Source organism: Micromys minutus (assembly GCF_963924665.1).
Source record: "Micromys minutus genome assembly, chromosome: 3".
NCBI classification, from domain to species: domain Eukaryota; kingdom Metazoa; phylum Chordata; class Mammalia; order Rodentia; family Muridae; genus Micromys; species Micromys minutus.
The window spans coordinates 30159202-30185836 of NC_137972.1; the positions used below are offsets into that span (position 1 = coordinate 30159202).

General features: G+C 38.4%; 1 protein-coding gene and 1 pseudogene across 2 annotated transcripts in view; one reads left to right on the top strand and one right to left on the bottom strand.

The window, feature by feature from the left end:
- Positions 1-26635, top strand: part of TMCC1 (transmembrane and coiled-coil domain family 1) — a 180599-nt gene that overhangs the window by 68623 nt on the left and 85341 nt on the right. The window lies entirely within an intron of this gene.
- On the bottom strand, positions 25313-25894 carry LOC308418265 (PEST proteolytic signal-containing nuclear protein-like; annotated as a pseudogene). Its single transcript has one exon. The product of its transcript is annotated as a PEST proteolytic signal-containing nuclear protein-like (transcript).

The window sequence follows — 26635 nt, forward strand, 5'->3', positions numbered from 1 at the left end:
AGAAAGCACAAATAGCTATACAAATGTGTTTTTAACAAAACAACAGAAGCATTCATATTACTTTGTAATTCTGTTATTCCTTTCTTAGCCTGTTGGTTTAAGGACTTCCAAAGCCCAAAATGATCAGGGGGACGTTTGAGCTGGGAGCACTCCCCACTCTGGAACCAGAACTAATAGGCTGGCAAGACCTAGAGTTGCGGGGACAGGAAGCAAAAATTTTCCTAGAGGGTCACTAGTAAAAGAGTTAAAATTTTAAGTTGGCCCCACTTGAGGACAAGTATGTCTCAAGGCTAAAAACAAAAACCGCAGACCACCTGGTCTTGATAAGGTCTAGCTCCGAAGTCCTGAGAAAAACAAGTATAAAGGTCAGCATGCCCCAAAACAGGGTGGCCTAAAGTTAAACCATGTCCAAAATAGACAGAGTGTGCCAATTTAAATAAACCAATAAAATTATTATGCGCCTGTTGCTAACTGCTTATGTGATTTTCCCTATAAATACTTCTCCCCATTTGAGTTTGGGGTCGACTCTTCTATCTCCTGTGTGAGATATATGTTGTCCTCAGAGCTCTGATCTAAATAAACCTCTTGCCTGATTGCAGCAAGATAGGCTCTCTGTTAGTTCTTGGGTTCACATTTTCCCAGTACTTAAGTGAGGGGCTTCCCCAATTTGGGGGTCTTTCACTAGGAGTGATAGTAAGTGGAACTATTCTCTTTTTCATCCCTTGGTTCTTGGAACCATGGATCCTGGCTATGGGAGAAACTGTACCATATATTGGACACTGATTCGAGGCATATACTAACTTCAAAAGAACTCTGCCCCAGCCCTCCATGCTGCTGCCACCTAATTGGTACTGTAACTGCATCTTTCTATCAGACCAGCTGCTTCAGGATGGTAGGGAATATGGTCAGACCAGTGGATTCCTTGATCATGGGCCCACTGTCGCACTTCTCTGGCTTTTCTTGGTCAGAAGCAATACTGTGTGGAATACCATGACGATGGATAAGGCATTCTGTAAGTCCAGGGATGGTGGTTTTGGTAGAAGCATTATGTTCGGGAAAGGCAAATTCATAACCAGTACCTGCTCCAGCAAGAATGAACAAAATGTTGTTCTTTGGAGGAAGTGGCCCAATGTAGTCAACCTGCCACCAGGTTGCTGGCTGGTCACCTTGGGGAATGGTGCCATATCTGGGACTCAGTGTTGGTCTCTGCTGTTGGCAGATCTGGCATTCAGCAGTAGCTGTAGCCAAGTCATCCTTAGTAAGTGGAAGTCCATGTTGCTGAACCCAAGCATAACCTCCATCTTGGCCACCATGACCACTTTGTTCATGTGCCCATTGAGAAATGACAGGGATAGTTGGGGAAAGAGGCTGACTGTCCACAGAATGGGTCATCTTTTCCACTTGACTACTGAACTTCTCAGCTGAAGTCACCTTTTGGTGACCATTTATATGGGACATAAATATCTTCACATCCTTTGCCCATTTGGAGAGATCTGTCCACATACTTCTTCCCCAGATATCTTTCTCACCAATTTTCCAATCATGATCTTTCCAAGTCCCTGACATCCAGCCAATCTATTGGCTATAGCCAATGAGTCAGTGAACAATCATACATCTGGCCATTTCTTCTTCCAAACAAACTGTTCTGCCCACTGAGAAGATTTTCCTTCACCTGTATCTTTGAAGGTTGTCCCAGAAAGGGGTTGTAATATTGCACCTATCTACTTCTGGGTGCCTGATTAATGTTCAGAACTGTCTGTAAACCAGGTCTTAGTCTTCTCTTTTTCAGTCAACCTATTCTAGGGAACACCCCATAGGAGCACATTTGGCAGCAGATGGCATTGTAGCAGGAATAAAAACCATAGGCATTTGAGCAACTTCTTCATGTAACTTGCTTGTGCCTTCAGGATCTGCTCGGGCCTGATCATGTATATAACACTTCCATTTAATAATAGACTGCTGCTGTACCAACTTCTTTCTTAGGGTTTTACTGCTGTGAATAGACTGTGACCAAGGCAAGTCTTATAAAGGACAACATTTAATTGGAACTGGCTTACAGGTTCAGAGGGTCAGTTCAGTATCATCAAGATAATATAGCAGCATCTAGGCAGGCAAGGTACAGGCAGAGCTGAGAGTTCTAAATCTTCATTTAAAAGCTGATAGTAGAAGACTCACTTCCAGGCACCTAGGTTAGGGGTATTTAAGCCCATCTCCACAGTGGCATGCCTACTCTAACAAGGCCACACCTCCTTATATGCCACTTTCTAGGCCAAGCATATACAAACACAGCCAGTGCTTCAGTTCCCGTGGAGAAGTGAATTACTCTAACAGAACATCATTCCTGCCTTCTCTACATGCATCTGAAAGTATGATTTCTAGAACTTTGGTTAAATGGAAACCTATTAGAACATGCATAACCGTCTAGAATTCACATGGTTTATTAATTTAAAAAAACTTATATAGTATATAAGGCCACTGTGCAAATGGATATTGAAATAACCTTTTTGTAGCACAAGATAGAACAACTTGCAGGTGTTATTTCTTTCCTTCCACTATGAGTTCCTACTATTGAAGTCAAATGATCATGTTTGGTATGAAAGATCTTTACCTGATGAGCTTACAATTATATGTTCTCCTAGGCTGAGATATTCGGGTTTTCTAGTCCAAATAAGTTACTTTTCTCACTGCTGTGAAAAAAATATTTAATATAAACAGCCTAAGAGGAAAAGGATGTACTTGCTCACAGCTTCACAGGGTTCAGTCCATGTTTGCTTAGTCCTGTATGCGTAGGTTTAATGTCATGGCTGCAGGAGCATGTGGCAAAAGAGCTTTTTATATAGGAGACTGAAAGTAGAACTAGATAGTGGTCAGGGTTATAATATGCCTCAAAGGCTTGTTCCCTATGACCTATTTCCTTCAGCTACATCCCATCTCCTAAAGTTTCTCACAGTCATTATCTGGGCAGTAAACATTCCAAGCACAAGCCTGTAAGGAACGTTTCATATTGAAACCATAGCTGTTTCGTATTGTTCCATGAAGCTGTTTTCTTTTTGTGGCGATACAAAGCTCAAGAAATGGGTGTGTGCACGGGTTTGTTATGTCAGTGTGCGACTGTCTGTGACAAACACTTCTCCATAATACAGTGCTTTTCCATCTTACATTTTCCTTAGGTGTCATAAACTCATTAGATTAATAGATTCATTTAGAAATATAAGGTGTACTCTCAACTTGCTTCAGTTTCTTGTCATGCAGAGAAGAGTTAGTACTGTTTTCTATTGTCAGGAGTTTGGCTTTGTGAGCCTGGGAATAAAGGTTTTCTGAGCCGATTAGATCGCAGGAGAATGTAGGTCACAGTGTCACCTGCTTTGGATCTGCAATGCTGCTGACTATATGTGTGTCTTTGTAATTTGCCCATAGTTTTATGCCAGTGGACTTGATGTACCAGAGTAGAGATTTGTAGATTGGCAAACAAATTCACAATAACTCTGACTTGTTTTTATTGTTACAAGAATTTGTAGCTCATGTGTCTTATTAAATAAAACCAATACTTTAAATTAGTTATCTCATTTAGACATGGCTCACATCTTGTGTGTCTAAGTAATTTTTTTTAGTAATTTTTTGTTTTTACTGTTTTAGTGGAAGAAAATTAAATAAGAAAAAAAATTAGTTACTATTGGAACCCCTCCCCATACACAAAATCTTTGTAAAAGATAGTAATATTCAGTGGAAAAGATCAAAAGTCATACTTGTGTAATTATGTATGGTTTAAGCATTCATTTTTCTATAAACAGTCTTTATCTCTTTCCTTTACGATTTACACAGTTTTTCTTCTTTGTCTTAGTTTGTGTCTCACATCATTCAGTGTGTATCCGCCACAGTTCTATATTATTCTGGTACTGTTTGAAGAGTCAGATGGAATTCTGAAAAGCTTTCGCAGAGGAAAACTGAACTATGGCTCTAAGACCAGTGGAGCAGGCTGGCCATAGGGACAAGTAGAAGCTGAAGGTTAAAGTTTGTTTGCATATTCACCTTAGTACTTTGGAGTTACTGAAACTAATTAATCAAATTTTTTTTTTTTTGCTTGTTAACACTAGGAATATAAAGCAGTCTGTATGTGAATAGATTGTTTTTCTCTTATTTTCTATAAAGGAATTTCCACAGGCTTATATTTATTGCTCTCTTGGTTTCAGAATGCTCACATACAGATATTTCCACTGCACATCTAACTTTAGGGAAAGTGTATTTTCATTAATATGTTTATCACTATAATATACTAAAAAAGGAAATTTAGTCTCTGCAGAGTTTCAGAAATTAAAATGAGAATTTTCTTGACCCATTCCCTACTTTGTTCAGATAAACTTGTTTTTTAACTTCTGAAATTTATCTAAAGAGCTTTGTTTATGATGCTATTTTCATTTCATTGAAGATGATAATTAAGTTCTCTTCTTGATTCACCCTTCCCCATACACATTTTAGTTAACTTTTAAATCTCAGTGTACTGTTAATGTCATACCAATATGAATGTACTTCTGTCCAGTTTTAGGCAGTTGTCATTGTCCAAGGAGTTATTAGCCTTAAAATTTGTTATGATTAAAATTCTAAAACCTGCTTCTTAGGTCCTGGGCTTAAAGGTGTGCACCACCATACCCACTCTATTTATTTATTTATTTATTTATTTATGGTTTTTTGAGACAGGATTTCTCTGTGTAGCCCTGGCTGTCCAGCAACTAACCCTCCCCACTAGACCAGGCTGCCTACCTCTGCCTCCCAAGTGCTGGGATTAAAGGTGTGCACGCCCATTGCCCTTCATGACTGTTTACTTTTAAAACAACATGTTTTTATTTTATAAATTTGTTTTCTTTTGTCTTTGGGAATATTTTCTTCTGCTTCCTGTAATGTGTATATCTCCCCTTCTAACCCATGTTTTAGTCTTTCATTGTTCTAAACCTGTCTCAAATATCTAGTCAACCATGGTTTTCTCCTCACACTTGAGAGGGCCATTACATGGTGTATTTTTGATAGTAGATTTTGTTAAGGTGTAATTAGTCCAGTTTTTTGTTTGTTTTGTTTTCAGGCCCTTGTATAGGTCCTCTCTTTACTTGTTTTTTTCCCATTTAACTCTTCACCTTTGTGTTTGAGTGGTAGGTGATGGCTGCTGTGATGGGCCTGGATACTTGTGTTCTAGAAGACCAGGAGAGACACTGAACTTCTTTCTGTTTGTGGTTCAGTTCAATTACTCCAGCCCTCAGCAGGATTAGAGTTAAGTTAGCCCAGACTCCTTCTGGTTGGTTGATTCAGTCTCATTACATAGCAGAGCCTTGGCCATTATGCTGAGTGTGTATTAAAATTATAAGTTGATGTTTAACCATTTGAATCAGTCCTGCTTTTAAAGCAGCCTCAGATGCTCCCAGTCCTCAACACAGGATTGTAGTTCAGGTAGAGTTGGGCAGCTTCTTGTTATTTTCCACTGTAGCACCTGCTACCCAAGAAAGTACCTACCTGACTCAAAAAAGCTGAAAGCACAGTTTATTGTTTCACTATTTACATTCATTTCACCTTCCCACATTTTGTTGACTTGTCTGTTGATATCTCATTTCCAGTCTTCTTTGCCTTAAGAGTTTATACCAGTCACTATTCACTATCAGTAAGAATTGAGATAACCCAAGCAGTCCTATGTTTAGTCCATTATTTTCACTTAAGGAATGGGGTCCTTCCTTCCTTTTCTCTTCTCGTTTTCTTTCTTTTTTTAGTTTTAAACAGGGTCTCTGTACACAAGTCCTGGCTGTCCTGGAGCTCACATGTAAACTAGGCTGACTTCAGACTCACCAAAATCTACCCATGTCTGCCTCTCAGGTGCTTGGATTAAAGGTGTGCACCCCCCCCCCCCATGACCAGCTTGAAAGGACTCTGTAACAAGCTTGCTCTTTTATTTCTTCTAGCAGCTAGAACAGTATTTCTGTAGCAACTAACTACTTCTAGATAACTTTTGTTGATTACCTTCTTTTTACTAAATAACTGAACTTGAGTTTTCTTCTCTTTGGTCTAGCATATCATGAAAGAATATCTTAAATTTGATTTAGACTTGGTTTTCTCAATCTTGCCTTGGTGAAAAAAGCTTTAGAGGTTTTCTTTTGAGCAGTGCTTCTTGCTGCTAGAGCTTTTTCTGAGTTTTCTTCCTTAGGTCTGGTTTTTATTACATCTTATACTTTGAACCATAAGAAATTGTCAGTAGGTGAGCAGTTTGGGCCTATAAAAATAAGTCTTATGTGATCAGCTTTAAGAATTAAATAGCTTAGCAGCCAAGTTAACAGACTCCTCTGACTCGTTTAGAAATTCATTCTGATCGTTCACAGGAATACTCTAGTAGGAGAAAAGGTTGAGACAAATGTAAATTCTTCATGCTGAGTAAAGGTTATGTTGTACTCCCTACTAAGTATAGTGCTAACTAAGCTAGAACCATGCTAGAGTCCAGTGTGCAGCACAAGCAACACAGTGCCTGACAATGTAGCCACTGCCCCATATTCCTTAATACTGGCCGCTAGGCTATTATGTCCTTATATAGGATTCGAGCAAATATCAAGGTAGCTGAAATCATAGTATTACTTTGTTTATTCTGCATTCAGTTTTCCTTCGAATGCAACCCTCCCGTTTATTATAAAATAATCTGTATGGATGTTTTTACTTGTCTGTCTGTGTACCACATGTTGTGAATTGCCATGTGAGTGGTGGAACAGCAGTTAGTGCTCTTAACCACTGATCTATTGCTCTATGGCTTGTGTGATTTCCTTTAGCAATAGAGCTTTAAAGTGGCTTTCTAAATTTTGTAGAAATAAAACACACAATAGTAAAGGATGCATTACCAGAGTTGCATTGTTTCTTTTGTTTTTTGAGACAAGTTTCTTACTGTAGCTCTGGCTGGCCTAAACCATGTAGACTAGGGTGGCCTTGAATTTAGAGACGATGCCTGCTGCCTCCTGAGTACTAAGATTAAAGGGATATGCAGCTATATCCAGCTAAGTTATGTTGTTTTTAAGGACTTGAGTTATTTGGGGTGCTGTTAAGATAGAATGTAAGAATTAAGAATGCATATTGTAATTGCAAAGTAATCACTCTAAGAAAGACACACAATGAATAAGACTGATTAATCAAAAATAATTTAAGAGAAAAACAGATGTGCTGGGTATGATGGTGTATGGCTACAGTCCTTGTACTATACTGAAACTAGAATAATATGATTGCCAGATGTTCATGGTCAGCCTGGACTATGTAGCCAGACTGTCAAATTGAGAAGAGAGATGAGGAGGAAGAGAGGAAAACAGAGCAGAAGAGAGGGGGAGAGGAGAGAGAACAAAGCTAAATGATAGAAAATATACAACAGTTGTCCCTTGATATTTGGAAGGGGGATTGGTTCCAGTTCCCTGTCATTCCTCATTTATAGGTGTTTAAATTTATAGGTGTTCTGCTCCCTTACATAGACTATTGTATTTGCATACAGCTTACAGCCTCTTGTGTATTGAATTCCTTTCTGCTTTCTTATAATATCTAGCACAGTGTAGATGCTGTATAAATAGTCGGTACTTTGTATTGTGTTACTAATAATGGAAGGAAGTTTATGTCACCAGAAATTTGAATCTATTGTTTGATTAAACAGATAAGGACTCTGTAAGCACCACCCCAAAAGAGTCCATACAACTAGCACAGATCAAACAAACTAGACTTGAAGGAAAGAAATATAGGCAAGTTGTGGTAGTGCCTTTAATTCTAGCACTCAGGAGGCAGAGACTGGTGGTTCTCTGTGAGTTTGAGGCCATCCTGATCTACAAAGCAAGTTCCAGGACAGTGAGGGCTATTATAGAAAATCCCAGTCTCTAAGTAAATAAATAAATGCCACTAAAGATATAGAACAAGCTTAAAATGCCAAAATGACAGATGATTGCCTAAACTCTAACCATTCTCATGTGGTGTTTGGGAAATTTCCTGTGGCCAGTTTTTCTACTTGCTACTCTAGAGATGTTTCTGGTAGTCTAGAGGAAGGATAGTTGTTTCTTTGTGTCACCAGCTCTGGTAGTGTTCATGTTTAATATGTTCTGTATGTCACACACAGTTGTAAAAGAATACTTGGGAGAGTCTCAAGCATAATAACTTTAGTGTTTTAGTTATTTTTTAAAATAATTTTTAATCCTTTAAAAATGCCAAGTATAAAAAGAAAATTTAGGTGAGGACTAAGAAGCTGATTATTGTTTTATTTTGAAATAAGATCTCACTCTGTAGCCCAGAGCACTCTTGCATCTACTTTGTAGTCCAGGCTAACCTCCTGTGTGATGTGATCCTCCTGTCGTAGTCTCACAAGTGCTGAGAAATGTATTATGAATGTATATGTGTATACATATGTATGGGTACTGTCATTTGTACATGTATATGTGGAAGCCAAAGGTTGACAGCAGGTATCTTGCTTAATTTTCTATCTACCTTATTAGTTTGCATTATTTAGTGTGTGTGTATGCACATGTATGTGCCTCTGCATACATGTATAAAAGCCATGGCATATGTATGTCACAGTGTACATGTAGAAGTAAGAGGACAAGTTATGGCAGTTGGTTCTCTTCTTACTATATTGATTTTGGGGATATAAGTTAGGTCTTTGAATTTGGTAATAGCAGCACCTTTACCGACTGAGCTATCTCCGATGTCCTTTTTGGTTTTTGACAGTTATAGTGATTTTTCTTATCAGAAAGCTCATAGGTTATTTCTTTGGAGATTTTGTTCCTATAATTGAATCATGTTTCTTTTTTCCTCCCCTTCTCTTCTAGGGGTTTTGTTATATTGCCCACATTTGCCTCAAATTTCTGGGCTCACCTTTTTTGTATACTTTATCATTCCTTTGCTGGGATTTGGAAATTAGTAGAGATAGCTAACTCTTCCAATCTCTGTATTCTGGCTTTTTCCATAGAAATGTTTTTTGTTTTTTTTTTTTTTCCCAAAAAGCAGACAAGAACCTCTCAAGTTTTTTTTTTTTTTTTTTCTGATTTTTTTGCTTTCTCCTTTTATTATTTAAAACTGCAGCTTTAACATGCTGGTTTTCCATTTTTCACTGGCTTCAAAACTCTTTTGCCCTTTCTGGGTGGGTTAAATCAGCTAACAAAAAAGTTACTTGGTCCCTTGGGTAATAAGCCAGATGTTAGTCATGGTCCACACTGATTTGGATCACCCTGGTATTGTGCTGTGAGAAGGAAATACATCTTTTGTGTACTCTTCACAGAGTAAGAAAAGTATACAGGTATATGTCGTGCAGCATATAATCTTTCATCACTTTGGAGCTACCCTCTCCCAGAGATAAGAAAACCCAATGGGCTGAGTGACCTGGTGTGTTTTTATGCCAAGTTTTAGGAGTATTTGGAGATGGAGACCTTGGGTTGGATAAAGACTGATGTAATGATACCAAACTGAACACCCTTAGCAAGTCCTGCTTGTTGAGATCCTTCTCTTTGCTTCATATACAGTGATGAAGATATTGTTTTCCTCCAAGCATGGTGAAGGAACTCTAATGTGGGATATTATAACCTACACAGTAGCAGGTGCTGGGATAGTATACTCCAAATGGGTTTCCTGTGCTGTCTGCAAGGGCAAGTTGTAAACAGGCACACCAAATGTCAGAGGTTTTACTGGTCTTTTTACTTGAAAACCTATTTGCTTTTCAGTGTTCTAGATGTTAGAGTTAAGTTGGTCTCTAGAATTCTAGTGACCTTACAGGCTGAATATTATTTTAAACTCCAAATCTCTAGATAACAATTGGCCCATGGCTTCCTGGTATGCCATTTTAAAGATGCCACTCTCCCTAATGTATATTAAATATTCATATTGCCAAAGAACTTCTTTCTCTTTACGTATTTTTTGTAATTTGGGTTAGTGTAACTGCAGTAAAACACCATGACAAAGGAAAGAGTTTATTTGACTTATGCTTCCACATTACTGTTCATCATCAAAGGAAGTAAGGCAGGAAGTCAAAACAGTGCAGAAACTGATTCAAGGCAATGGAGGAATGCTGTTTGCTGGCTTGCTCCCAGTAGCTTGCTCAGCCTGCTTTTTTTTTTTTTTTTTTTTAATAGAACCTAGGACCATCCTTCCAGGAGTGGTCCCACCCTCAATGTTCTGGGACTTCTATCAATCATTAATTAAGGAAATGCCTTACAGACTTACCTACACCCCAGTTTCATGAAGGCATTTTCTCAATTGAGGCTTCCTTCTTTTCAGTGACTAGCTTGTGTTCAGTTGACATAAAACTAACAAGCATGATATTTCTAAGAAATTATTAAGGAACTGTTATGACTATGTGTAAGCCATTTCATCTTCCTCTCACCCCTTGCCCCATGAAGTTTATACTTACAAACAGGAAATGAAATCTATAAAGTATTGATAATGCAACTTTAGAATTTATACAGTTCCTTTTAGTATAATAAAAGAATAAGATGGTAATCATCACATATCTTCTTTAAGAATTTCCTAGCACTCCACAAGGATCTATCTGTTGTCCAGGATTTACACAGCACTGTGCAGTTGAGACATGGAGAATATAAGGCATTCCTTCAAAGTTTTATCATTTAATTTTTTAATTTATTTTTTTATTTTATATGTGTGAGTGTCTTACCTGCATGTGCACCACATGCATGCCTGGTACCTATAGAAGTCAGAAGAAGGCATCAGATCCCCTGAAACTAAAGTTCCAAATGGTTATGAGCCACTGTGTAGGTGCTCGGGACTGAACTCAGGTCCTGTGCAAGAGCAACCAATGCTCTTAACCACATCACTCCAACCCACAAAGTGCTCAATTTTAATTTGTATGAGAGCCATCCTTGATGCATAAGAAACCAAGTAACAGTAGAACATCAAGTAGCTCATGTATACTGTGAGAACTATCTGCACTTGGATCAGTTTTCCAAAATCTCTTTGAGTTGAGAAGCAACTGAAATAATGAGAAGCTGAAATAGATGAGGTTTAGTTTTAGTCCTATCTCAGTATCAGCCCTGAAGAAAAGCTTGCTTGTGCAGGCTTGTATAGATAGTTTTGTTTGTACGAGCAGAAATGTGGAACTACTCTAAAGGTCATTCAGAGTGGCTAGGTAGACTGCTCTTTGTCCATACTGTGAGATATTTGGCAGCAACAGAAAGTGGTATATGTAAAATATGTAGGCCATATGTCCTGAGAATAGCTTAGGAGTAAATTGTTGGGTTTTTATTTTTCAACATTTTATGTTTTAATTGACAAAAATTATAAACTTTATCATATATGGTGGGGTTTTGTTATATGTGTATATATACATATTATAGAATAGATAAAATAAGTTTATTATTATTAGCATAGCTACATTTTTTATAGAAAGAACACTTAAAATTTGTTTTACAGAAAAATAATTACTGTTACTAAGTTTAGGCATCATTATTTTATTACATAACAGATTTCTTATCTAATTTTTTAAAATCTTGTGGCCAACATCTTCCCAGTTAATCCAACATAACTTAATTTTCAGACACACCAGGAGAGGGCATCAGATCTCACCACAGATGGCTGTGAGCCACCACGTGGTTGCTGGGACTTGAACTCAGGACCTCAGAAGAGCAGTCAGGGCTCCTTACCACTGAGCCATCTCTCCAGCCCTGAATTTTTTTCACAAAGGAGTCCCAAACCAGTTAGGAGGCTGAGGCAAGAAGGTAAAGAGATCAAGGACAGCCTGATCCACATTAGAAGAACTGGGAGATGGGAAAATTGGAGAAGATACACTATGATATAAACTGGGTTAGAAAGCCAAACCAACAAATTTTGTAACTATAAAATTGTTTTTGTAAGTACATATGTACACAAATTCATAATAAAAGATGTGGATTACAATAATTATAACAGCTAAATGCTCAAAGGTTAATTATAGATTTAAAAAATAAAAAACCCAGTGGGAATTTATCAAAGTACTATAATATTCTAATTGGTTTATAAATAAGTTTATCTTATTCTTTATGTACTGATTGTGTAAATTTTGTGGAGTTTTACTTACCAGTTTCTTTGGGTGTTTTGAGGTCGGTCCTCACTCTATAGCAAAGTTTGTCTTCTAACTCTAGGTAAATCAGCCTAATCTTGAAGAGATGCAATGATCCTCTTGCCTCATCCTCTTGAGTTTTGGTATTACACATTTGCCCCATCAAGCCTGCCATTTTCTAAATTTTTATAAACAACATTTTAATTTGGAAAATATTAAGCCATAAACAGCCATTTATAAATGGGAAATACGTGACAAAAAATAATAAATTAGTTCTTAAAGAAGAAGAACAGGTAGAATTTATATAGAAGGACCATGGAGTTTGCAGGTAGGGCTGATGGATAAGAAGAAAAAGCTACAGTGTTTTAGAAATTTTAGAGATGTTTTGTTATATAAACATATTATTGTGTGTGATGCATGTGTACATGTGCACTCTTGCACCAGCGTCTCGTGAAACTAGTCTCTGCTTCTTCATCCTTGTTCCCTTTCATTTGTTCACTGCACAGATCTCCTATATTGTTCTGGCTATTCAGACCTTCCTATTTAGACCAGAGTGGGCTCAAACTCAAAGAGATCTGCCTGCCTCTGCCTTATGAGTGATAGCATTAAAGACATGTACTACCATGCCCAGCATTAAACATTGCTTTTATTTATTTTTTTTAAAAGCAATGTTTCAATGTATCTTAAAGAACAGGTAGAGATCACTAACATAAAATCTTGACCTGGTAAGTGTGACTGCTCCTTAACTCAGCCACTATTGGGGACCCAGGGTTTTTGTTTTTGTTTTGTTGGCTGTATATTCCTTTCAGTTCAATTAAGATTTTTCCTTTTATTTACTCAGTGCTTGGTGCTCTAATGCTGAGCTAAATCTCCAGCCTCCTTCCCTTCTCTGTTTATGATTGATACTTAAATGTGTACTGTCTGTTGTCTTTTGACATTTTTTATCTGCTTCCATTTCTATTTATGAATAGAAAGAATCTTACTAATCTAATATGGGCTTTGTTTTAGATTACCATGTCTCCTGACATACATGTTTTCTGTCTCTGTCTCTCTCACACACACACACACCCACACACACCCACACACACATAACTTTTTAAGCAGACTTCTTTTTCTTTGTGACAAGGTCTCACTGTATACTCCAGTTTGACCTTAGCTCATTATCCTCTGCTCCATCTCCTGAGTGTGCTGGGATTAGAGGTGTGGGTCACCAAATGAGACTGTTTCATTTTCCATGAGAAAAAAAAGCAACTACTGCAGAAATTCACTGTAAGCCTTGAATTATTTCAATCCAGTGGCCCTTCACCTTGTTAATGCTGTACCCTTTAATACAATTTCTCATTATTGTGACCCCCCAAACATAAAATGGTTTTCATTGCTGCTTCATAACTATAATTTCTAGTGTTATAACCCCAAAGGGTCATGACCCACAGTTGAGACCCACTGTCTTTATCTGTTAGCTTCAGTATCAGGTTATGTTTGCATTCTCTGCATCATAAAAATGGGTCATTTTTCTCTTTTAGGCATAGTTGCTCTAAGTTGTAACTTTCAAGCTTTGAAAGTTTTTTCTTTTGTGTTTATTATTTTAAAACAGGGCAACCCTTCTCTGTTTATGGTTTTTAAGAGGCAAGATTGAAGTTTTTGGAGCCTGCCTTTGTTTAAACTTGTGTAACTTGTCAGTGAGTCCAAAGATACTGTGTCTCTGTAGAATGAGATGAGAGCTTCTTGCATTCTATTTGTAAATAATTAGAAGCCAGTGCAAGGGACTGGAGTAATTGAGAATAGTCTTGCAAGAAACTTTATTTTGTTTTCAAATTAATTTTTCCACTTTTCTTGACTGAAGAATATAATAACATAATAATTATATTTAGGTTTTAGAGAAGGTTCCTGATTTATCTGAAAAGTCCTTACTCTAGCACAAACTTGAAAGGGATGTTTTGAGAAGTCAGTGGAACAGTAGATGTGAATTCTGATTGTACATCCAGAGTTTACACCTACAAAAGCCACAAGCTTAATCCTGCTCACAGAATTGGAGAGCATTGTAGTAGGCACAAAAACCGGTGGATACCAACAAGTTCTGTCCACATTTGAAAGAGGAGGCTGGCTCCTTTAGAAGAAGAGTGGCCAGCGATCTTTGGATCACTCCTGAGATTGTCACTTTCCATTCCCCTTTATCTAAATCGATGCACTCTAAGCTGGTCTATTTGGTTTGTGTGCTAGTTTTTAAAAACACTTTGTTCCAACAAGGGAGGCATTCACCTCTGGAGGCCGCCTTAGCCTTTAACTTGAGCCGGGAGTTGTAGTCACCGTCCAAGCATGCTTCTTGCACCTGACATTCCTTCCCACAGGAGCCTCTCGGTGAATAAGAGGAAAGGCTCGGCCAATTATACTAGACAAAGCAGTACAGCTGCGAGTCAGCTGGGAGGAGTTTCCGTTTGGAGCTGGAGCTGGTGTCGGCTGGCTCTCCCACCTCCTTCTCCCCCCTCGCCACCACCCCCTTCTATTCTCAGGGATTACCTGGGTGGAGGCCGGGCTCTGACTCCAGAACAGGGCAGTAGATGCTACCATAGCGGCAGGTGCCACCCACCTCCAGCCTCAGCCTCAAAAGCAAAAACCGGAGGTTCAGGTGGTACCCGGCACCCTGCCTGAAGGTTGGCGGGAGGGGAAGGGGTGGTCCTTATGGCTGGACCCTCCAGCTGACACAGGAAGTGCGGGGAGAGCCTGGCACTGGGCTGGGATCCGCCCCGCCTGCCGCTCCTAGGCTGTGCTGTCTCCGCAGAACAATGAAGTGCTTCCAAGTTTGCTGAGACTCCTGGGGAATCCATCGAACTCTGTCAGCCTTCAAATGTGCCGCCAGTGACTTACCCCAAGAAGCTGTGTTTTAATAAAAGAAGAAAAAGACACCCTTGCTGGGTAGATCGCTTTGTTAGGAGATCCTCACGACCATGGTCCAGCGCTTTAGCCTCAGGCGGCAGCTCTCCAAGGTGGGTCAGCTTTCTGGTGTGTTTTACCGGGAACTCTGACTGGCTTCCTCAGGGCTTCCTTTCTTGATGAGACTTTTATGTCAAACCTGCCTTCCTCTAGTGCTAAGGAAGGTCTTGGGAGGAAGCGCTGCCTTTTGTTCTTTGATCTGATGGACACAAAGCTGAAGGCTGCCCGCACTGCCAGCCCCAGGCTGTGTCCCTAAAACTGCAGCTGTCATCCTCAAATCTGGACCATACTTGTTATATGTACCCCTGATAGAGTTTCAGGAGAATGTGTAGGTAGGAAATAATTGTAGGTCTGATGTGTATATTTAATTAGCAAAATAATAGCTTGTAGACCAACAGAAGAAAGCCTGCTTGCTCTCTAGAATCAAGGCTTACATACAAATTTCACTAAACTCGGAAAAAAAATAGCACAAAACAGTTGAAGAAGCCAAGACCCACAAGAAAATCTTAAGATGAGGGATTGTGTGGAGACTTAGGTAGCTAGTACAGAAGTGTATAGGAAGTCTTACAGGGAGGCTGGTGGAGCAGCTCTTGGAGAGTTCTAACTAAAAAGTCAGTTTCATGAGAACAGTTTCAAATATAAAATAAAAAAGTGTATTACCTCTTTAAGAAAGATAGTAGTTTTTCTCAGTGGGCTCTCATGAATACAGGCCTGTATGTAGTTTTAGCTCTGTCCTTAGTTAATGCAGAGACTGTGGAAAGAGGAGGTAAGAGGCAAACTTTATTTCAGGACAAACTATTGTGTTCTTCACAGGCTTTATTTTAAAGACATGGCAGTTGGTGGTTAAATTGTGCCACAATTCATTCCCTGTCGACAGAAGTGTAAACAAATAGTCCATTTGTAGACATTCTTAACTTTTTGGCTTTTAATAAGAATAATTAGATCTTACAGTTGGGATCCTAAGGGAAAATCTTGGCTACTCACAGGTAACACCAGTGTAACTGAAGCAGAAGGAGCACCATGCTTGCCCCCATCCTCAGGCTACGTGATAGCTTCTCACAATCTCAGCCTGACAGGGACTTTAGAAATACTGAAATGTATTCCCATCCTGTGTGTGGAGGCACAGAAGGCCCACACTTCTGCTAAACAACATGAAGAGGAGTCCTGTGTTATTCCTTCAGCATTCTTTACTGGTGTGTTTTCAAAGATGTCCTATATGTAATAAGCAGATGCTGTAGAGATTTTTGTGACACTATTCCACAGGAAAGTCTTAACAGCTAAGAGCCAAGCAATAATCATTTAACTAGAGCACAACTGTATTCTGAGAGTTTTGCTGCTAATGCTTCTCTCCAGGTTATTATTTTTACCTTTAACTACACCTCAGTGATTATTGTATGTTACTGTGACTTACACAGGGGCACTACTTAAAATCAGGGAAGGGAAGGAGGCACAGTCTTAGTAGAGAAAAATCAGAGTGAGCAGAGCAGTTCTTTCCACTCACCTTAACAGTGTTCTCAGTTTCTATTATAAATGGCTGTGGGGGAGGGAACCTTAGGGAATTTGTGCCCTTGGCATAGTATGTATTCAGTGGTGAGTAATACCATTTGTAAGGTACTTGAACATGAGGAAGAACCTGAATAGAATGTCACTGCATATTTCCTATACTCACCGAGATTTAAAAACCTAACTGCCTCTGCTCTACCATATGGTAGTCTTGCTAGTAAAAAAGAATCTTGTGCAAGAATATAATTTTCTTAATATCTTGGTGTTTTAATAGGAATTTGTGTTAGAAAATTTGTGAAGGAAACGTTTGTAAACGTTTGTGGTCATTTTAACCTCTATGTCCTAAATTCACTTGCCATGTGACTCCTGTAGACTAGTTATTGTTCACAGGTGGGCTAAGAAAAAAGGGAAACATGAAGGTACAAGAGGAGTAAAGCTCTTCTCTTAGTATACTTTTAAATTCTAGCTTTTGAGAAGCAGGTACAGGTGGATCTCTGTGAGTTCAAGGTCTGCCTATTCTAAGTAGCTAATTCTAGACCAAATAGGCCTACATGGTGTCAAAACTTTTTATTCCCAAGAAAGGTATGTTTACCTGATCTCCTTGAGTAGATCCCAGCTCTTTGCTATTTCAGATTATTTTCTTCCCTGCTAGTTTTTTCCCCTACATGTTACTTCAGAGATATTCACTAAGGAAAACTTTCTTTCTGCTCAACATCTCCTAGATGAGCCAAAATGATCTAGCATAGTGTGGGCATTTCACTTAATTCTCCTATTGATTCTTAAGTTGATTGATGTTTCCAGTAATGTGCCTTTTGGTTTTACTTTTGAATGACAATTATTTCTCAGCATTCAAAAAATAAAATATTTTTAAGATGAGATTTTACTTCCAACCATATCTTTTTATGGAGATCACAACCCTACATCCAAAAGTAGCATGTTTTTTTTGTTTTTTAATTCTTTCTGTTTATGTAAACATCTATAATTGTTTAGTTTTATTACATAAAAGAAAAATAAGGCAATGTTTGTTGTAAAATTGTCAACTTTAATTTTGAGAAATACTCTGAATAGACTCCACTTAGTTCCAGGTTTCATATTTTCATTCAAAGCAGTTAACTTCTTTCTCTTTCTCCTTTCCTGTCTTCCGGCTAGTGCATTCTGGAATTGAGATTACAGGTGCGCATCATTATGCTGAGCACTCAGAGTACTTCATATACCTTCAACCATGATGATTTCTTTTTCTGTCATACCAGATTTCCTTCCTATTTCATCTGAGAGCTTTCCTTTGTTGTGCTTAAATTTTTCATATGGTGGAACCCAGAAAATATGTCTTGAGTTTGCCCATAAAGGGGATTCTAAGGATTGGTGCCAAGGTTCTTCCCGGTCTTGCTGAGAACAATCTAGGTTTGTAAAGCAACTAACAATGTTTACTTCATGAGTTCCGTTCACATTCCATAGTGTCCTGTTCTGCTATCAGTATGATATCAGCAAAAGAAGCTTTGGAATTATAGTTATTCTCAAAAAATATATATTATTGACAATAACTTGGATTTTCAGTTAAAACTATTATTTAAGAAGTCATTCATTGAATTTATCGACTTTTTTGTTATGTTATATAGTGTTGTATGTTATATAGTGGCATACATGACTTCCTTAATCTTTCTGTAAATATATTCTCATCAGTAAAAATAAAAGGAATCTTTTGTTTTTGTACTGAATAGATGAATTAAAGTCATTTACAAGTATTCTTTATAAAGGGCTGGGGAGGTAGCTCAGTGACTAAGCACATTCACTCTGCAAGCATAAAGACCTGAGCTAGAATTCCCAGCTTTTGCATTAAAAACTCAGGAATGAGTAGGGGCTTCTGTAATCCCAGCACTGAAGCAAAAAGATAGGCAGATCGTGAAAGCTCACTTGTCTTTCATTATAACCAGAGCTGTGAGCCTCAGGTTGATTAGGAGACCCTGACTGAAAGGACATAAAATGGAGAGTGATCAATGATAATCTGGCATTCTCTCTTCTGGCTCCAGATAGACATGTGTACTTACATACTCATGTGCATGTAATACACACACACACACACGGGGGGGGGTGAATCATGTTATGTTTATTTTACTACAATTAAAATTTTTGTGTGTGGCTGGGCAGTGGTGACACATACCTTTAATCCCAGTGCTCAGGAGGCAGAGGCAGGCAGATTTCTGTGAGTTGTAGGACAGCCAAGACTACACAAAGAAACTGTGTCTCAAAAAAAGAAAAAAGAACTTGTGTGTTATTGGGGCAAGGTGTATATGTGAGGTCATAGGACAGACTATGGAGTCAGTTCTCTCCTTCACCATGTGTGTTAGTCCCAAGGTTCAAACTCATAATTGTTTTCAGGCTTAGCAGCAAGTATCCTTACCCACTGACCCACCTCACTAGCCCTTACAATTAAAAAAAAAATGTATTAAACCTGCCTTCTTAATGATAAACACTGGATACACAAATGATACAGTATTATGTGATTACAATTTCAAATATATAGGTTGGGAGTCTGTATTGGGTGGGTGCTTCAAAGCAATAGTCATGCAGCATCTCTTTTTGGGATTCCTTTTCATTTAAATTGACCTTGTTACTCTATACACTGCTGAACTAGTTGGAAATTAGATACTTTGCATTTTTATTATACTAGAAAGTAAATGTTGCATTTTCCTGTTAATCATTGACATGTGTTTTAGGAGGCTTAAATCAGATAGTGCTGTGATTGGTTGTTGCGTATGTATCACTATGCGTTCTGGAACTTGAACTCATCAGGTGTAATATATAAAATACTTCTGATATATTACAAAACTCAAATAGGAAGACTCTAATGGCATTCTGATGCAGGAAATGAGAGCTTTAATAAGATAAATTCTGAACTTACACCTGTGGCAGTGGTAAAGAATGGTTCTCAGGCAAATACATTGGAGAGTAATATATACTAAAGTTGAAATCTAATTTAGACATATGAATAGTGTTGCCTTGAAGTGCTTTGGTAATGGAGATAACAGCTTAAAAGTTTAAAATAATAAATTATTGACCGTGTAAAGGAAATGCACCAAGAAGGTTGTTAAGTATCCTCAGAGGTGTGCTAGTTTTTGTTAGTTGTGTATTAGTTTCTTGGAAGAGGTGGATGTATTAAATGACTAGGTTGGTACTGGAATATGTGTACATAAGCATTCGTTTTGAAGATCAGTGTACAGACACACTTGAAAGTACCTTGAAAACTCTTAAAGGTCTGTATCAATTTAAGTACAAAGAGTGGTGATAGTATGAGTGTGTGTGGGCGGGTCTATCTGTCTGTATTTGCATGTGTGTGCTCACGAATAAAGTCCGCTCTCCCCTTCCAGTGTGTACATCCTGAGGATAGAACTCAGGTTGTCAGGCTTAGCAGCAAGCACATTTAGCCACTGAGACATCACTCTATCCTTGATGGAATTTTTTTATTTAGAATTTATACTGGCATTTTAGAAAGATGTGCTCCCTTTTTCCCCCTTGTTTTTCCTTTTGTATGCTTTTAAGCTATAAGCTGTCTTTGAATTGGTAGCAGTGCTGTCCTCTTAGTAGAAGACCTGAGAGAGTCGGTGTGAGGGTATCTTGCAGATTTAAAAGAAAATTACAAATTCATTCAATGAAAACTATAACCAGTGATTTTACATAAAGATGATGGTTGAGACTCAATGTTCTTGATGTCCTCCTAACCCCAAGGTGCGCACAGATGGAAGCTCCTCTGTGTACAGCACAGAAATCTACAGTAGAGAATCACAAACTCTTTCAGTAGATTAACTGTAGTATTCTGAAAGCAGGTGCTATGAACTGAAGAAAAAGGTAGCCACACATTTTAACTGTTATGTCTGAGCACAAGAGCTGCATATGTGATGCATTCTGATTTTGTTCTTAATTATTTTAGTTTACATAAGAACATGAAGATTTTTTTTCTCTTAAGCTAAATACTCTGGACTTAGGACTTAATTTAATTTCTCTTATACACAAGAACCTATAAAAGATATTACTGCAAAATACTCTAAGAGTAAAACCATACAGGTGACATTGACTTTGTATAGCACAGAAAATCTCTACTAAACTTCAGACTCTTCGATCCTGTGTTCTATATGAAGTAGATCCCTTGCCTTTCCTTGCTAAAAATAGGACATTTGCAAAAAGAGGGGACTGAAATACAAAGGTAGCATAGACAATAAAAAGTGCCCCATAGCTTCCCCTTTCACTTAATAATAGATGTTCTAGAGTTCTTTGTCACCGTAATTAAGTAAACATGTGACTTTGAAGGCAGCTGTGCTCATGACTACTACCAACACAGATGTAGGCTATGTGACTTTGAATAAGCCATTTGACTTCTATTAAGGTTTGTCTTGAATTCCTTACTGATATGAAATTACATTATTTTTGCTGTTTGCTGAAAAATAATTTTTGGTTATACACACCCAAGGAAACATCTATCCAGAGGAACCTAATTGTGTATAGTAGTTTTTAATGAAAGTAAGGTAGTTCATTGCCTTAGTGTCTAGGCTTAGTGTTCTGTGGGCTCAGGATAATTTAAAACAACAGCAAGCTTAGTGGAAATGCCAGATTCTAGACATTGAGAAAATACACATTTTCCCATCTGCTCCTTTTCAGAAGATCTGAAATCTCTTTATGAAAACAGAAGTCCTTTGGAAGCTTACCTCATCAAGCAAATTTTTCTTCATTTGATGGCATGTTAGAACTCAATTACTTTTTTTATGTTTTTTAAGAGCAGGCTGCTTTCAGTCTTAAGGAGAAAAAAAATCTCTTAACAGACTACGTGACAGGTAGAAAGTAAAGGTTTGGGTGTAGTTCAGTGGTAGAGTGCTTGCCCTTAGTTCAATTCCTAGCATCTCAAAAAAGAACAAATTAAAGGCTGAAATCTGCCTCTTATTTTATGAAATTAGATGGTAGGCCATTGCATTTAGGAGTGTGGATGAAGTCTTCCTTTGACCTGCAGTGGATTTTTAAAGTTCTGGGAATGAATTAAGGTTTTTTTTAACCTTTATTTTAAAAAACAAAGATAAAAGAAAAAAATTTTAAGCATTTTTGCATAAACGTATACAAATACATTTTTGTCAGTGCTTGGCTTTTTTTTTTTTTTTTTTTTTTTTGCTTTTTTTTAAGGTTTGATACTCTGCATTAAGGTCTTACTAGTTACAATGAGCAAAAAGTACATGTAAAACAGGATGTAACCCGGAATTAGTCAACGTTTTCTTGGTGTGTAAGGATTGAGCATAATGTGTTTTGTTTGTTTGTTTTGTTTTGTTTTCTTTTGTTCTTGAACTTCACACAGTCTGTGAGTTGTTTCTGGGGCAGTCCGAGCCTCTGGGGTTAGCATCCCACTATCAGTGACTGCATATTATGTCTGTTCTTTTGTGACTGGGTTAACTCCTTCAGGATGATATTCTCTAGATGCAACCATTTTCTTAAGAATTTGGTTAAGTCATTGTTTCTGATAGCTGAGTAAGTACTCCATTGTGTAAATGTACCACAATTTTTGTATCCATTCATCTACTGAAGGACATCTGGGTTCCTTCCAGCTTCTGGCTATTATAAATAGAGCTGCTATGAACATTGTGGTGCATGTGTCTTTGTTGTATATTGGAGTGTCTCTGGGGTATATGCCCAGAAGTGGAATAGCTTGATCTTCAGGTAGTACTATGTCCAATTTTCTGAGGAATCGTCAGACTGTTTTCCAGAGTGGTTGTATCAGTTTACAACCCCACCAACAGTGGAGAAGTGTTCCTCTTTCTCCACAACCTCACCAGCATCTGCTGTCATCTGAGTTTTGGATCTTGGCCAATCTGACTGGTGTGAGGTGGAATCTCAGGGTTGTTTTGATTTGCATTTCCCTGATGGCTAAGGATGTCAAGCACTTCCTTAGATGTTTCTCAGCCATTCCATATTCCTCATGAATTAAGGTTTTTAGCTGGACCTAAAAGATTTAGATTAGTGAATCTTAGCTTCTCTCTCTTCCAGTGTGACTTAAAGGTACTTGGTGGAGTGCTTGCCTAACACACAGAAGGCTTGGACTGGATCCCCAGCACCACATAAAGCCAAGTATGGGGACACACACTTATGATTCCATCACTGAGAAGATGGAGTCAAGAAGATCAGAAATTCCATGTGGTCCAAGGCTGGCATGGTAGCACATGCCTACAGTGTAGCACTGAAGCTTTCTTTATTTTTTCTTTTTTTTTTTTTTTAATGGATATTCTCTGTATTTACATTTCAGATGTTATCCTCTTTCCCACAGTCCCTTCCCCCATCCCCTACCATTGCCTCCATGAAGGTATTCCCTCTGCCCGCTCAGCACCTTGGCATTCCCCTACACCGGGAAAACAAGCCTTCCCTGGACCAAAGGCCTCTCCTCCCATTGATACCAGACAATGCTATCCTCTGCTGATTATGCACCTGGAGAAATGGGTCTCTCCATGTGAACTCATTGGTTGGTGTTTTAGTCCCTGGGAGCTGTGGTGGGTCTGGTTAGTTGATCATTTTGTTGCAGACCCTTTCAGTTCCTTCAGCCCTTTCCGCTCGCTCCTTCATTGGGGGTCCCCTTGTTCAGTCCGATGATTAGCTGCAAGCATTCTCTTCTGTATCAGTATGGCTTTGGCAGAGCCTCTGAGGAGGCATCCATATCAGATTCCTGCCACACTGAAGCCTTCTTCACTTGTTTTCTAGGGCACTATATTCTTGGTTTCTTCTACCTCTCACTCTTCACTCAACCTCAGTCTTTCCCTGGTTCTTCTTCATCATATTGAATTTTTAAAATTAATACCACTGTTACCTAGGTTCAGCCCATTTTACTACTTTCTTTGTGATTTCATTTATCTACTCGTGTGTGTGTGTGTGTGTGTGTGTGTGTGTGTGTGTGTGTGTGTATACCCTTGTATGCTGGACTTAACGTCCCCTAAACTCAAATTTCTGGTGTCCTCCCTTCCCCTGGTTCTTTTTAGTTTCACATCAGTTCACTATTAACACCCATCCTTTAGAACTAAAATCTCAATATGTAGTCCTGGCTATCCTGGAACTCTATGTAGACCAGCCAGACTTCAAAATTCTGGATCCTGAGTGTAGGGACTAAAGATGTACGCCACTTCTCCTCACACTCCTTTCTTCTTGAAATTTGTCAGGTGATTCTATTGGTTCTACTTTTTTTAAATTTGACAAAATTTTTTGTAATTTTAGTAAAGACATTCAGCTCAGTCGTCTCTCTCCATCTTGACCTCAGGTTAACTTGTTATTTGAGTCAAGTAAAGAATATGTAGGAGAGGTGTTATTTCAACAAACAGTAAAGTGGACAAATAGACAGTTTGTACATAAAAGTTAAATTTATGTATCTTGATATACTTAAATCATGTATGAACTAATAGTGCTATGTACATTTCCATCGTTTTACTTGGGGCTTGTTAAGTAAACTAAAATGAAGTGAACGGAGTGTTAGGAATATCACAGGCTGCTTCTTGGAAGTCATTACATTAGGAACTGCTGAAGTGAATAATCACCACCCACTAAACTCGCCGAAGCAGCCCCCAAATAACATTGTAATTTTCAAGGACATTTTATCATTTCTTTTGTCTGTGACTATAAAAGATGCATTAACTGTCACATTTAAGAAGCCCATATACAATACAAAAATACAAAACAAACACCCTAAATACAGAAATCTAAGAGCGTATGTGATGAGAGACAATGGAAATGTGTCTGAAGAAGCATTTCTATCCTATTTCAGTCACTAAATGTGCTTTTGAAACCACTGTATGTGTAAGTATGCATATACTTGCATATGTATATACTTAAAATATTAAGTATGTATATACTTAAAATAAGCCATGGAGTTGTACGAATAAGAAATCAATGTGAATTCAATTCAAACCAGATCTAGTAAGTTAGTAAGTTAAATGCTTCAAAAGTCACAGAAGGTGTGCTGCTGCCTCTGCCTTCATACAATGTTAGACCTTCTTTTTGGTATTTAAACCTTTTAAAAAGTAAAAGCCAGCCAAATACTTAAAGCAGTGTGTACACTGATATTTTTGGTGTTCTTTAAAAGAAACAGCTTCCTTAAGCTTTGCCTCAGGTTCTGGTGGAAATGCTTATAGAACTAGAATGGAAACCAGGAGAAGCACGTTCCAAATACTGACTTACTTTGGTAGCAAATAGTGTCCTTGAAGAACCCTGAACAGGGACACGCTCCAGTAAAGTGGGCCAGTTATAATACTCAATGCTTCATATGAGAATTTCTAATGAAAAAGAAATGTTTAAAGAGCAAAGCGCCTGCACCACTTGACAGCAAAGCAGCACTAGCAGACAATGGCCCAGAACATGTGAAATGCCCATAGGAAAAGGTTTACTTTAATTCTATCTAATTTACTTTCAGTCAATAGTCCAGTAACATTGTCTTCTCAGTCCAATACTCCCTCTCGGTAAGGCTGATCCAGGGAGCCAGACAGTTGGGTAATGAGAGGAGAAGTCAGGAGAGGAACTGCTTTCAGTTTGAAGTACGCAATAACTTTTGACTTCCCTCTTAATGTGCTAATAGTTGTGTCTAAAAAAATATGCAATTCTTAGAAAGGTACCACTTCTGATTTCTTTATTATCTGTAACCCTTGGAAACTAATCATGTGAAACTACAAAATTAGCAAATGTCTTGAACTCTGTATATAAAACATAAATTACCTCTAATTGCAAACTCTCATTTATTAGTGTACCACTTGATCTTTAAAAAAAAGGAAGGAAAAGAAAAAAAAGAGGAAAGAAAAACGGCTCCAAAGCTAGTCTTACACCATTCTTTATAGAAAGGAGACTGCTCCTTCTACCTGCACCCACCCACACCCCAATCTTAGAACGCTTCACTTATTTGTCTTGGTCGTGGATGTTTCCAAGATGAGATTTTATATTTCGCTCCCACAGCTTCTGGTTATCGGAAAAGCCATGCTTTCCTTTATTAAAGGAGTTTGGTCCAGCTGATGTTGGTGTGTCCTTTCCAATATTCTTCATCCTCATCTTTGCTTCTGGGGGCATTTCTTCTGGCTCACTATCTTCATCTTCATTGAAAGCTGCTGCTACTGAAAGAGTTTTTGGAGCAAGAGTTGTAACTATTTCCTTAGGCTTACTTGCTCCTAGTCTAATGGAGATGGCGGATGCTTTCCTTGCTGTCTGACTGCCTACAGCAAATCCAAACTTGGTCATCTTTGCAGGCTTTGTTGGGAGGTCTGCAACTTTGTCTTTAGCTGATCGCTTTTCAGTGCTGCAACTGGAACTTTCCCCTCCATTACTGGAAGAAACAGTCTTAGTTTTCACAGGTTTTTCTGCTTTTTCAGGTCCTCCGGCGGCTATGGCTCACTGTGGCTTTTCAGGCTTCTCCTCTCCCACCTTCCCGTCTGCCATCTTCCCCGCCGCACTTGGTTCTACTTTTTAAAAATTATTTATTTGTTGATTTTTATTTTATGCATTGTTTTTCCTTCATGTATGTCTGCAGGAGGATGTTAGATCACCTGAAACTGGAGCTACAGACAGTTGTAGAAGCTGGGAATTGAACCCAGGTCCTCTGGAAGAGCAGCTACCCTAACCACTGAATCATCTCTCCAAACCAGGTTCTACTTAAACATACTTAAAATTTGTCTTTTGGGGATAGAGAAATGGGTCAGCTCTTCTAGAGGACTCACAGGGCAGTTTACACCATCTGTAATTCGTGTCTTGGGATCTGACACCCTCTTCTGGCTTCTACAGACAACAGATATATATGTGGTACACAGACATAAATGCAGACAAAGTACCCATACACATAAAAATAAGTCTTTAGCAGTTGCCTATCTCTTACTAACTTTAAAGCTGTGGCCTCGTCTCTCATACTGCAGTCTTCTTTAACTTTATTGTGCATTAGAGTCCAGCTGGTCCGACAGTACCCATCAGTCATTGCCTCACACCTTTATTGGCGTTGTCATTTATCCTAAGTTTTATTCACATTACCCCTGGGACAGAAACCCTCCATGTCTTCATTTCTTGAGCTTATGTGGCCTGTAGATCTCTGTACAGTATCTCTTCATTTACTCTCATATCATATTTTATTAACTCCTTGTTCCTCCTATTCCAGCCACACCGGTTGACCCTTCTATTCCTTGTCAATTTCCTTGA